This window comes from Brassica oleracea, chromosome C3 (genome assembly GCF_000695525.1).
Source record: "Brassica oleracea var. oleracea cultivar TO1000 chromosome C3, BOL, whole genome shotgun sequence".
Lineage (NCBI taxonomy): Eukaryota > Viridiplantae > Streptophyta > Magnoliopsida > Brassicales > Brassicaceae > Brassica > Brassica oleracea.
The window spans coordinates 27,407,211-27,419,688 of NC_027750.1; the positions used below are offsets into that span (position 1 = coordinate 27,407,211).

Sequence of the window (12,478 nt, forward strand, 5' to 3'; positions counted from 1 at the left end):
CCCTTAAGCCGTCATAGCATAAAATGGAGATATTCCATTTTTCCCGATCTTCACAGTTATCTTCAAAACTTCCATATTTATCCGCGGAAACTTGACATTTATCCTTCCTTGTGGGCCAAGCGTAAACCATGTTGTGGTTTACGGGCTTTTGGTTAGGAAATCGTAGGATGAGCCTCGAGTCGTGTTTTAGGTACCTTTGGGACGTCTTCCGACTCGACACGTTTACTACAAATTTTCTACGGTTTCTAATCCGCGAAGTTTGATTGATGAGTTAGAATAGCGGAAAACATGGACTGAGCTTGCTACGGTCTTCGGGAGATAGCATTCGAAGGTTTGACGAGAATGCATGGATTGGTGTCGTATCGATGTTCGGAAGGGTTCAATCGCTACGTAGCGACCGAACATTGGCTCGAGCCCGATCGCTACGTAGCGACCGAGCTTTGTCTAGAGCTTGGTCGCTACGTAGCGACCGAGTGGGTCGGACGTTCAGTCGCTATGCAGCGGCCAATATCGGCCCGGACCTTGTTGCTACGTAGCGACTGGACGGCGTGTATGCGCAGTAATTACGCAACGCCCGAGCCTGGTTTGTTTGGTTTGAATCTTCAAGGATACTTCTTCGTAAAAACTTCGTATTGGTTATATTTTACGAAAATTGTATCCTTCTTTTTACTACCTCTTTCAAAAATACGATCTCCGAGGATTTTCGGGTGGTAATTCCGTCGTAACCGTTTTTGACCCCAACACTTTACAAATAAAAATTCAGACAGACTAATTGAAAAGATGTTGAAGTACACAGAGGAGGTAAACAATATCCAATAGTCTTCCAGATTATACCATGCACGTGATTCATTGTTTTTAAGATGTCTGAGCAAAGTCTGACTAGATCTCTTTATGTCTTCAAGTTTGTGTGGTTGTTGGGACCGAGCATAATGATAGATTCATAGAATTACAATATAAAACTAACAAGTTGCTGCAGTGGAATCAGGCCAACAGTGTTAAAACCGTTATTCAATTAAAAAAGTGGTCATTGTTTACTTCTTTCCTCGCAAGTACCAGTGAAACTTTTAATAGTTTACAAACCAACTAATGATTCAACTAAACTCACGTAAATGGTACATAAATTTATTAACATAGCCCTTTGACTCTAAAACATGGATGAATCATTTGTATCTCAAACTTGATCCTCAAATTTGAATCTCCCCATGGAAACTTCATTAGAGATAATAACAGGAGCAGCCATACTGATCATGTCCAGCAGGCAAAAAGCTTAACACGACACTGCAATTTTTTCATCGATTTCATAATCCTCCTAAACCGTTGTCTTCAGGTCACTAAGAATAATATTCAGTTCACTTGCCATGAGCCTTCCACGTTTTTCTTTTTTTTTTCTTTTTTTTTTAAAACATTAAGTATATTATTATCTACTAGTTAATAAAACTGTAAGTATTCTAGTGGTTTCGCTTTGTTGTTTTTGTACCTCTGGTCACGGTTTGAATCCGTGGAAGAACATTTTTAAATATTTTAAAACGAGTTTTAGAAGGGTTTAACAGAAATTAGAAACAATGGTTAACTTCTAATACATTAGAGATTTAAATGGCTAGTCAATATAAGTTGAGATTTTAAATGGTCCATAAAAAGAGATACATGCCCTTTTGAACTAAAAATTGGTGATTTAAATGATAATTTTCTCATAAACCAAAGAACCCAATATTTGAATAAAGAACACAATATCTGACCAAAGACAAGTTAATATAAATGAGACTACGTAACCATTATATATATGGCTCATATATGTATATGACTACAACAGTACAATAGTTGAGGAAACAAAACATATATAAACCAATACATAAACAGCTTTAAGACATAAATTAGCTCAATAATCAAATATAAAGTATGGCGACTTATAAAGAGAGAAGGACTTTTTAGCTTATAGAGGAGAGAATGGTTGAAAGTTTAGTGAGAGGAGATAAGGTGACTATAGAATAAATTTATGGGAACGTACCGATGTGAGATATTATCGGTTTGTCTTCATGAAACCAATTGATGATGATAATTTTACCGGGAGATTCAAGAGATTAAAATTTACAGGCAGGAAAGATAATTTCATGCTCCGAGAAATACGAATACATAAAGTTCAAAAAAAAAAAAAAAAAAAGAAATACGAATACATTGATTTAACTTTTGGACAAACTAGCGAGAAGAGTTCTGGCGAGAGAATTGCAATAGTTTTTTGTCCACTGTTCGGAGGACTTATCGATATAATATACAGTATAATCTTACATTGTTGTACCCAAAAACTATACACAAAAACTGTCAAGAACCTTCTGATAAAACATGGTTATCGGAAATACAAATCATTCGACAAAATACCAACAAGACATTTCGAGAAAAAAAAACTGAGGAAACTAAATAATCGAAAAGTTCAGAGAATATTTAGATAAGAGTTATATGTTCACGGAAAGTAATTGATATCTCGTCACAACCTTTCTGATGAAAGAAGTCATCGCTGCTAGTTGTAGTTGGGGTTGAAGTTGTTTTCTTGTAGTGTTTGAATTCAAATATAACATCTAGATGTGTTACAAAAAAAAAAATATATATAACATCTAGATGTTGATGCAATAATGTTCGAATGAAATCTCAATTTTTTTATCCAGATATAGCGTATTGATAAAAAAACAAACATGTGGATTAAACATTCCAAAGAAAGATTAATACAGCAATCGATAGACTGAATACAGCAATCAATAGACTTCTCTACAAAAGAGATTGGCAAACACGTCTTCGATCTCATTTTTTAGCCATCGAACTATAAACAGTTATAAATGAAAAGTCAGTCTTCGCAAAATGTCTCGACGTGAAGTTTCCAAAAAAAATTCGAAGTGAAGTTTCAAAAAAATGTCTTACCTTTGGTATCCACGCACTTTTCTTTAGTTTATCGATCGACTAATAATAATAAATAATACACTTGCTCGACTCCTCCTCTATAAAACACCCTGACTTGGTTACTCAAATCATCATCTTCTTCCTTCTTAATTTTCCATAACTCTCTATAGTCTCTGCTTCACTTATGCCCTAGCTTCTTCTTTTTTTTTCTTGTTGGCTCTTTGTTTTTTTGGAGTTTTTGTCTCGAAATGGCTTCTTCCAACGGGTACGATGATGTTCCCATGCTTCCAGTTTCATGCACATCATCATCATCTCGTACTAGGCCTTTCACTTTCAGATCACGTAGTGTTTCCCTCTCAAACACGTCTTCCACCATTGACGTATTCGAAAACTCATCGACTGTTGTTTTAAGCTACACAGATCCTCTTGGGACCCAGAGACAGCCTCAGCTAGTGCAAATGGGTGACCCTATTTCCTCTACTCGCAATCTTGAGTTGGTCTCAAAACATGCACATCCTTACGGTACCACTTGCCCTTCTGACTACAATCGCGAAGCTGCTCAAATCCCCACTCCCAGAGTTTCTGATTCCATGGTATATTGTTTTGATTTATTTACTTTACAATCAAATTTGAGACTCAAGTACTTTTTAAGCTCGAGGCTCAAATAAATTTTGTTAAAATATCGACTCTTGTCTTTTATCTTGCTAGGTCCATAATGCTCGGGATGATGATGCTAAAGGCTGGGCTAGGCGATTTGCTACATCTGTTGATAAATACTTACCCAAAATCATGGAGCCCAACTCTAAACAAGTTCGGGGATGGACTATATTCTTTGCCTTTTCATGCTTGTTGTCTATTTTCGTAGATCCCCTCTTCTTCTTCCCCATAGAAGTCAGTCAGGTATGAGATATCTTTCTTTTGCTTCTCATGTTTTATATTCTTGCACTTGAGCACCATCATCTTTCATACTGCAGAGTGGAAAATGCATTAGGATCGATGAAGATATGGCTATCGTATTGGTAGCTCTTAGAAGTTTAACAGATGTCTTATATTTTGTAAACATCCTGCTTCAGGTGTGTGTCCTTTTGCTTTCATTTTTGTTATAAGAGAATCTATTGGCTTACTGCTTCTTATTTCCTATTTTGTTGCAGTTCCGATTGGCATATACAGATCCTGAGACTACGGTTGTTGTATTATTAACTTTAAACTAATATCATTTTTAAGTAATTAAACTAATACAGTAATACTCGTTATGTGCTTTAATCATTTTCTTGTCATAAACAGAATATGTGAATATTTATTTTTAGTGGTTTATTGATTCTTCTCGTTTTGTCTCTTGCAGAGAGTTAATCGATGCCTTCGTGAGACGTGTGAAGATCATATGGAATTGAAATGTCATGGTGTATGCAAAGAACTAATAGATTGTGGTTTACACCTAAAAGAAAAACTAATAGATTGTGAGCGTCGTAACACGACAGTTACACAGGCTGTGTTGAATTGGAATGTGACTGCTGCCGCTTGTTTTCAAGAGAATGGTTTTCGTTATGGAATCTATTGGAAGGCAGTCAATCTCACCCATGACACTAATCTCCCCGAAAAATACATATACTCTCTTTTCTGGGGGTTTCAGGTAATTCAAGTTTACAAAACTGTTCAACTAGTTTGCATTGGTTGGCATAATGTGGAACTCTTGAGTTATTGTCAATTGTTTACTACTCTCAAAAGCAAATCAGCACGCTTGGTGGAAACCAAGTCCCAAGTTACTTTATCTGGGAGGTCTTATTTACCATGGCTATCATCGGACTGGGGCTTTTCCTTTTCGCGCTTCTTATTGGTAATATGCAGAACTTCCTTCAGTCTCTCGGCCGCAGGTAAAATTACTCCCATTGTTGTAGAGGATGTCTGAAGACATGATGGATTATCTCTCCACTGACTGTGTTTTGTCCACCTTAGGAATATGGAAATGACTCTGAGACGGCGTGATGTAAATAAATGGATGAGCCATAGACAGTTTCCAGAAGTCATAAGAGAGTATGTGAACTATGCCTCACTTTTCAAGTAGAATTCTGAAGAAGGTATGACGTTGTCTCATCAGTAGCTGTAAAGCTAACTGAATAGTTGTTTCTATATTTTCAGGAGGGTGCGAGATGCTGAGCGATTAAACTGGAGTGCTACTAGAGGAGTTCACGAAGAATTGCTCTTTGAGAATATGCCTGATGACCTTCAAAGAGATATAAGACGACACCTCTTCGCATTTCTCAAGAAGGTAAACATCAGAGTCCATTTCCTCCAGCTTTGGCTCTCTTTCCTTCTCTCTCTTGCATTATTGAAAATGTTAATGGCTTTTGCAGGTGAGGATATTTTCGAAGATGGATGATTCAATCTTAGATGCCATCCGTGAGAGGCTGAAACATAAGACTTACGTAAATGGTAGCATGGTCTTGCACCGTGGAGATCTAGTTAAAAAAATGGTAATCATAGTGAGAGGTACGATGGAGAGCATTGGAGAAGACGGTTATCGAACTGTTTTATCAGAGGAATTCGTTTGTGGTGAAGAACTTCTCACTTGGTGCCAAGAACGCTCTTCTGTAAACCCAGGTACATCCTTTTACTCTATGTGCTCATAACTCTCAATGCTTTCGGTTAAAAACTCAAAACATAAAGTATTCACTTAGATGACACTGCATATGGGAACTGGATATTCTTTGAAATTTTCAGATGGGACTATGATAAGGATGCCATCAAAGGGACTGATTAGCAGCAGAGCTGTTTGGTGTGTGACAAACGTGGAGGCCTTTTCACTCAGTGTAGCAGATCTTGAAGACATCATGAGCTTGTTCCCCAATCTCGAGATTCCTAAGGAGCCATAAGGTACGAATCTCCATATTGGAGGCTACAAGCGGCTAGGCCGATTCAAGTGGCTTGGAGATATAGAAGGAGATGGCTTAGGAGATCGTACGCTCAGTCAATTAGATTGTAATCTTTATTTTTCGATGGATATTGATGATATAAGCTTGGTGGGTTGTCATACAACTATATTTTACGATGTATTTGTCGCTTTAATAAGATAATTTTCACCTAACTATAGATTGAATAACATCTGAACCGTAGTTACCTTTCAAATTATCTTCCTTCAACGATTACGTGAGTCTATAGGTGCAGGTGCAGCTTGAAAGATAGGGACTTAGCAGAAATGATGTTATTAAAACTTGGGTGGCTCACAGATCCTTTTTATTATTTGTTATGTAATAAATTAGTTAATTATTCAAAGAGACAAAAATCGTTTACTTAACTGATTATCCTTATCCAACATATGCCTTACGATTCAATGTTACGACAAAAAAGACTAAAGAGTACAACCCAAGGAACTAGAGATCAACTTCTTTGCAGAAATACTCGTTACATTTAGTTTGAATATATTGTGTATATTAGTAAGCTTCGTCACTAGACTTTATAAAGGTATATTCTAAATTTTGAATTGCTGCGTTCTGAGATCGTATGCCGTTTCTAGTCTTTGATCTCTTATCAATTTTCATACTCTACTTAGTATTAAGACATTATTATTAGTCATATGTGCTTGTGATTTCATTGAACCCGAATTTGACTATAGCTTGATTCTTGTATATGTGATACTTATTATAGTGAAGGTTGGGTTGGGATTCATGTATTCCAGCTGACCAAATTATCAAACTTTCCAAAGTTGAAACCGAGAAATATTATATTATGAGTTGTTTGTGGTAGGTGTGATATTCCGTGTTTTTAAAGGTTTTAAACTCGTTTTGGAGCAATTAAATGGTCGGTTTTAATTAATGTTTTGGTCTATTTGATGCGTTTTGGTGTTCTTAAGTGTAATATGCAGGTTACTAGATAGCTTGCAAGAAAAGAACGCATTCGGGATTTATTCAGAAGCAAGATGGACCGAACAATGGACCGAATGAGAAGTATTGATCGCACAGAACATAGATCGACCGATCCATTGTATGTGGATCGACCGATCCAGAGCTAAGAAGAAAAGCCGTGACTTGTAGCGACATGCGTAGCGACCAGAACTTGTCGCTACGGTTTCATGCACTAGATCGACCGATCCGACCACTGAGTATAGACCGATCCCACGCTCTACGGGCTCCACACACACCAATGAACTTTTCACTCCTTTTTACCCACTCCTCTCAATAATGGACGAGAGAACTGGACCTTTGGGGACTCAGAAAAGACCAGAGACGACCAAGAAGGAGATTTACAAGTTCTTGAGAGAGATTTGAGAGTTTTGTAACTTGTTTTGTGTGATTTGTGAAGATTTGTAAATGAGTTCATCTCAAAACCATTTGGAGAAGATCTTCTGAACCTTTACTCTGTTTTAATACAATCTTATCATGTTTTCTTCATCAAAATCGTCTTGTTTTTGCTTAGTTATGTGTGAGTAGTCGTCTAGTTGGGTTTAGGGGTTCTCATAGGGGATTTCTTGATGTTTTGAGTAATAAAACGTGTGTAGACTAAGGGATTACGTTTTGGTTCTTCATCTAATGGATTTCTTACTGCTTGAACTGAATTGATCACTTAGTTCATGATATTAGATTGTTTGATGCACCGAAAGTGATTGTTTGAACTTCCGAAAATACTTTAGATGAGCAAAGTGTCCTTAACCCTCGGAAGTTGATGTTATTGCGCTTTGTGAACATATTGAACCTGTTCTTAATGCTTGTTTAGAAATTAAAACTCAGCGGAAGTTAGTGTGGAGATTTCTATAACATAGAGAATTAGCGCTACGGAAGTAGGTTAATTCTAATATCGTGTTTGAGTTCTAGACGGTTCTTAATATATCCCTGTGTCTTCCATTAATTGTATCTTGATTAAAAAGAAATCCCTGAGAATTCCCAATGCCCAACGTTTGTTTTAAAATAGTTTTCAAATCTTTTAATTGTATCTTGATTCGATCCCGCATTACTACTGCGTACTTTATTGTGCACTTGCAGTTAGATAATCGGGTTAAAACTCGACACATCAAGGTGCACTCGTCCAAAACAACGTGAGTATCCCTTCCAAATATAGTATTAAACTTTACCACTAGAACCCGTAACTCGCGAACATATTCGTTTCACAAATGTCCTAGTGACTGTGGTGGAGGATGTGCCATAGAAAAAATGTAAACTTGAAGTGATGATTAAGAAGAAGTGAATTTAACAAAGAGAAAGAGGATGCTGAGGTGGTATAGGACACTCCAACTGGAATGCCCACCCTTGGGTTCGAGCCTTGGCCACCACGGAATTTACATGTGGGTTGCAGCACCCGAAACCGAAGACTGTTACACAGTGAGCCACATGGTGACGTCCTGGCAGCATCCATGCTCACTTCGGTCTCTAGTCTGGACCACCTCGGTGGAGCCCGGATACTCGGTTAGAAAAAAAAAAAAGAGGATGCTGAAAAATAATACTCAGATGCATGTAATTTTCTACTTTTGTTTGTAGAAATTGTCAAAAGCTTTTGTCAAAAGAAAAAAAAAGAAGGAAATTGTCAAAAGCTAATAGAGATCGTTGTCATACGGTTTTGTGTTTGATACACAAGTGGTTTTGGTGAAATTGGTCAATAAGCAAGTGAACGAGCAAGGACCTCGGATCAAAGTTTTCACCGCTGACCTCGGACAAATAAAGTCAAATAAAAAGCAACCTAATAATATTTTGCTTGTGTTTTACTTATGCTTTGCTTTTTTTTAGTCTAGTTTTGTCTGTTTCAAAAAAACCTTGACTAATAAGTAATAGCCTTTCTTTCTATTTATGAAATAGATCGATGTCATACCGTTTTTGTTTTGTACCAAGTCATGAAATATGACACTATCTATTTATAATTATAATTGATCTTTGGACTATAATCTAAAATGGCCCTCAAGGCTTAAAAATTATGTTACAACCTAAGTTATTCTATATGGATTTTTACGGTGCAATTTATGTTTATACCCTAACTGTAATGCACAAGAAAAGGTTTTGGATCAGCATTTCCACCCCTAAAATTAAAGAGAAAATGTCAAACTACAAGTGTCAACATGTGCAAAAGAAGAGAGATGATAAATATAACATTTACTATGCAATCTCATGGATACGATAAATGCGTCTAATTAACCTTTTATTATCAGCCATTGTCATTTCCGAGTAGCGATAATTAAAAATAATACTAATAAATACCGAATTGCGCCCTTCACCGAAGATCGCAGTCTTTTTAACTTTTTCGCCTGTCAAAATATAGAACCCTTTTGTCTTGTTAGAAGGTCAGACAAAAAAAAACAATTTAACACATAAACCCACATCATTCTGATAGATCAAAGTGTATGTTTTTCCAACAACTATACCAAACTTCACAATAAAAACTATTTCATACTCCCTCATTTCAATATAAATGATATTTTAAGTGATTTTTGTTGTTTCATAATAGATGATGTTTTGAATTATCTAGGTAATTTTAATTTTATCAAAAACTGTATAGTCAACTATCTTTTTACTATTTTTATTTAAGTCAGATAAATTAATTTTAAATGATATTTCTGATATTTTTTAAAGAAAAGTAAAAGTTTTAATATGTATGTAAAGAGTCAAAATTTCATGTATTATGAAACGGACGAAATCTTATTATACTATTAAACTACAAATTTTGTTATTATTTAATATTTAATATATAATTTATTATTATTATGTAATTATATTATATAAAAATACATAACAACAAAAAAATAAATAAAATATTTACTATTTTATTATATAATAATATTTAAATAAACTATTCCTCTTTCTCGCTGATCTCTTCATTCTTCATTTTTGTGTATAAGCTTACTAGAGAACAAAAATAGCAGATGGATTATATAGTGGAGCGATGAAGTTTTATAATTAATTAGTGTGTTGACTCTATTGACTAAAAATGTTAATTCCTTGTAAAAGGTGTAGAGTACAAATTAATTCCACTGAAACGTGAACTTGTTGACTGGAAAATATGTGGAATGTATAAGGGGTAGATAAAGTCTTTTATTATTATATTATGCATATTTTTTAGGAAACGTTAAGTATTTTTATACAAAAGAAAAAGTTTAAAACGACGTGTATAAACGAACGGAGAGAGTATCACATTAAATTTAGTGTGTATTAAAGTGTTAGGCTAAATTAGTGTGATTTTAGTGTTGCATTGAAGAAATTTTTGTGCTGAAATCACACCGGAATAGAGTTCTAGTGTTGAGGTGGAGATGGGGTTAAATAAAATTCTAGTGCGGGGTTCTAGTGTGATATTATAGTGCTAGACTAAATTAGTCTGATTTTAGTGTTGCGTTGAAGAAAATTTTGGGTGAAAATCACACCGGAATAGAGTTCTAGTGTTGAGGTGGAGATGGGGTTAAATAGAATTCTAGTGTGTGGTTCTAATCTCAAATATCAAGTCCGGAAATGTGAAGTAAATAATTTTTTTCCTTGTGTTTTACTTATATTTTGCTTAATTTTAGTTTAATTTTGTCAAATGTGACAAAGCACAAAAGATATCTAATGAAAATAGTGTTTTCATCATCTATATTGCTAGCGTATATGATACAGACCTGGATGAGGATTCATTTAAAAATTGGTAATTTCATCTTCAGTAAAATCTTTGCAATCATTTGGTTTTGTAACTAGCTTGTGTTTATTGTGTATTACATTTTCTTCTCTTTTATAGCCCTTAAGGGAGTAACCACCTTCAATTTCTTTTGTGCATATTTGCAAGTATTGGCTTTTGTTTGGAAACTAGTCAATTCTTCAATCTTTGCAATAAATTTAGTTTTGTTAAGTTAATTTATGTTTCTTGTGAGATTAATAACAATGCGTTCATTGTCTTCTTTATTAGTCTTATTCTCTTTTCATTTTTGAGTACCTCCCAATCAATTCACATTGACGGACTAAACTGCACAACTCGTTAAAAAGACCTGAAGTTCTTAATACCAAAAGACTCTTGACAATTTACGTTGACTGGGGCATTTTGCTCATCAAAGTCAGCTTTAAATCCGTTAACGATGTTTTTTTCTCGTTCACGGCCATTTAAACTTGTGTCTTCTTCCTCTTCCTGTTAGAAACGAATATATTTCCAAATCTCCAAACAAAATTCTTGACTAGTGAAAATAATCTAATTGTACGAGGTTCAATAATCTAGTTGTATGTTTAAATAGTTGAGAAATTCTCCTTCTATGTTCCATCCGTTGAGGATCCTTGTTATGGAACTTCTAAAATTAATCTCCTAAACCCACTGAACGAAAGGTGTAAAGTTCAATTAGGATTAAGCCCATGTTTAACTCACTAAGTCCTCTGATGATCCTGGAGTGATGGAGGTCACACACGCAAGCGGAGAATGAGCTTTTAAAAGACTTGTAATTGTAGTAACCTATTATTCTAATAGAATGAAAACAAACGAAAAAAACACAAGACGCCTTGGTGAATAATGACATTTTTATAATTGCAGTTTTTTTTCTTTTCTTTGTTTTTGGTAAAATGTTAAATATTCTACCAAGTTTTCAATCTGAGACAGCGATTACAAAGGTAACTAGTAGTTGAATGCGAGAAACTAAAGTAAACAACAAATACAGAACGAAGACAAGAAACTGAAGCGGGAAAGCAAACCTAGTGACCAGCTAAGCAGCGGGATGAGCTAAGACCAAAGTGAGCAGGAAAGGCTGGAGAAGAATAGCTGGTTGCCACGAACTACCGAGAGATAGGCGCTCTCAAACCTAGAAGCTACGGCTCCTGCAGCTTCCAACAACACAGCCCACACAAACCGACTCGAAGAATCAGAGCACGAAACTACCTAAAATCCCGACAAACAGAATATCCGACGGCACGAGAGAATTAAACCTTCATGCGAAAGCAGATCTGAAGAACTCCGTATCCAAACCCGATCCACCGTGACCGTGTACACTCATTCAACCGAAAACTCATATAGTTAGCGCAGACCGCAACGACTAACCCTCCTGAAGCACTTCTGCGAGAGAAGAAGCATACCGAGATATGATTGCAGTTTCCACAGCACATGAACATAATGTGTTTCCTACATTAAAGTTTCAATCTCAAAGATTTAAAATAAATCAAATATTAAATCATAGGTACAACCCTAGATTTCTATACGTCAACAATGAAGAAAAGATATGACATAAGATGGCCGTGTGTGAACCAAAATAACGGAATTAGGGTAATGGCGTTACACTAACGGGTTATTCAGAAAATTGTCAGTATTATAAATTTATACCCAAATTAAGCTTAAAATCGTTTTTGACGTCATTGTGTTACTCTATAAAATGACCACACGGCCAATCAAGAACACAAATTATATATAGACACACATTTATACATATATATAGCATGCTAATAATGCATCTATATCAAACCCTTTTTCGACAAGAAGTAAGCTTAAGGAGCTTGCGAGTAACGGTTTGTGAAGGATCTCCAAACCAAAAAAAAAAGATAAAGCTAAAGATGAAAACAATAAGAAGAAAGGAATGATTCATATAATTCTATAGGTAAAGAAAAGAACTATTAAATCGATCAATTTAATACAATAAAGTTTTTTTTTTTTCAACCAAATATTTCATAAAAGCTCAAAG

At 35.4% G+C, this 12,478-nt stretch overlaps 1 protein-coding gene and 1 pseudogene across 1 annotated transcript in view; both read left to right on the forward strand.

Annotated features, from left to right (window-relative positions):
• LOC106335359 (probable cyclic nucleotide-gated ion channel 20, chloroplastic) overlaps positions 1–5,968 on the forward strand; it is a 20,522-nt gene extending 14,554 nt beyond the window's left edge. The window contains exon 12 of the mRNA XM_013773865.1: positions 5,846–5,968. The gene's annotated coding sequence lies outside the window, so the exon portion shown is untranslated. The remainder of the gene's footprint in view (positions 1–5,845) is intronic.
• LOC106335360 lies at positions 3,044–5,968 on the forward strand (annotated as a pseudogene).
• Positions 5,969–12,478: the final 6,510 nt, after the last annotated feature.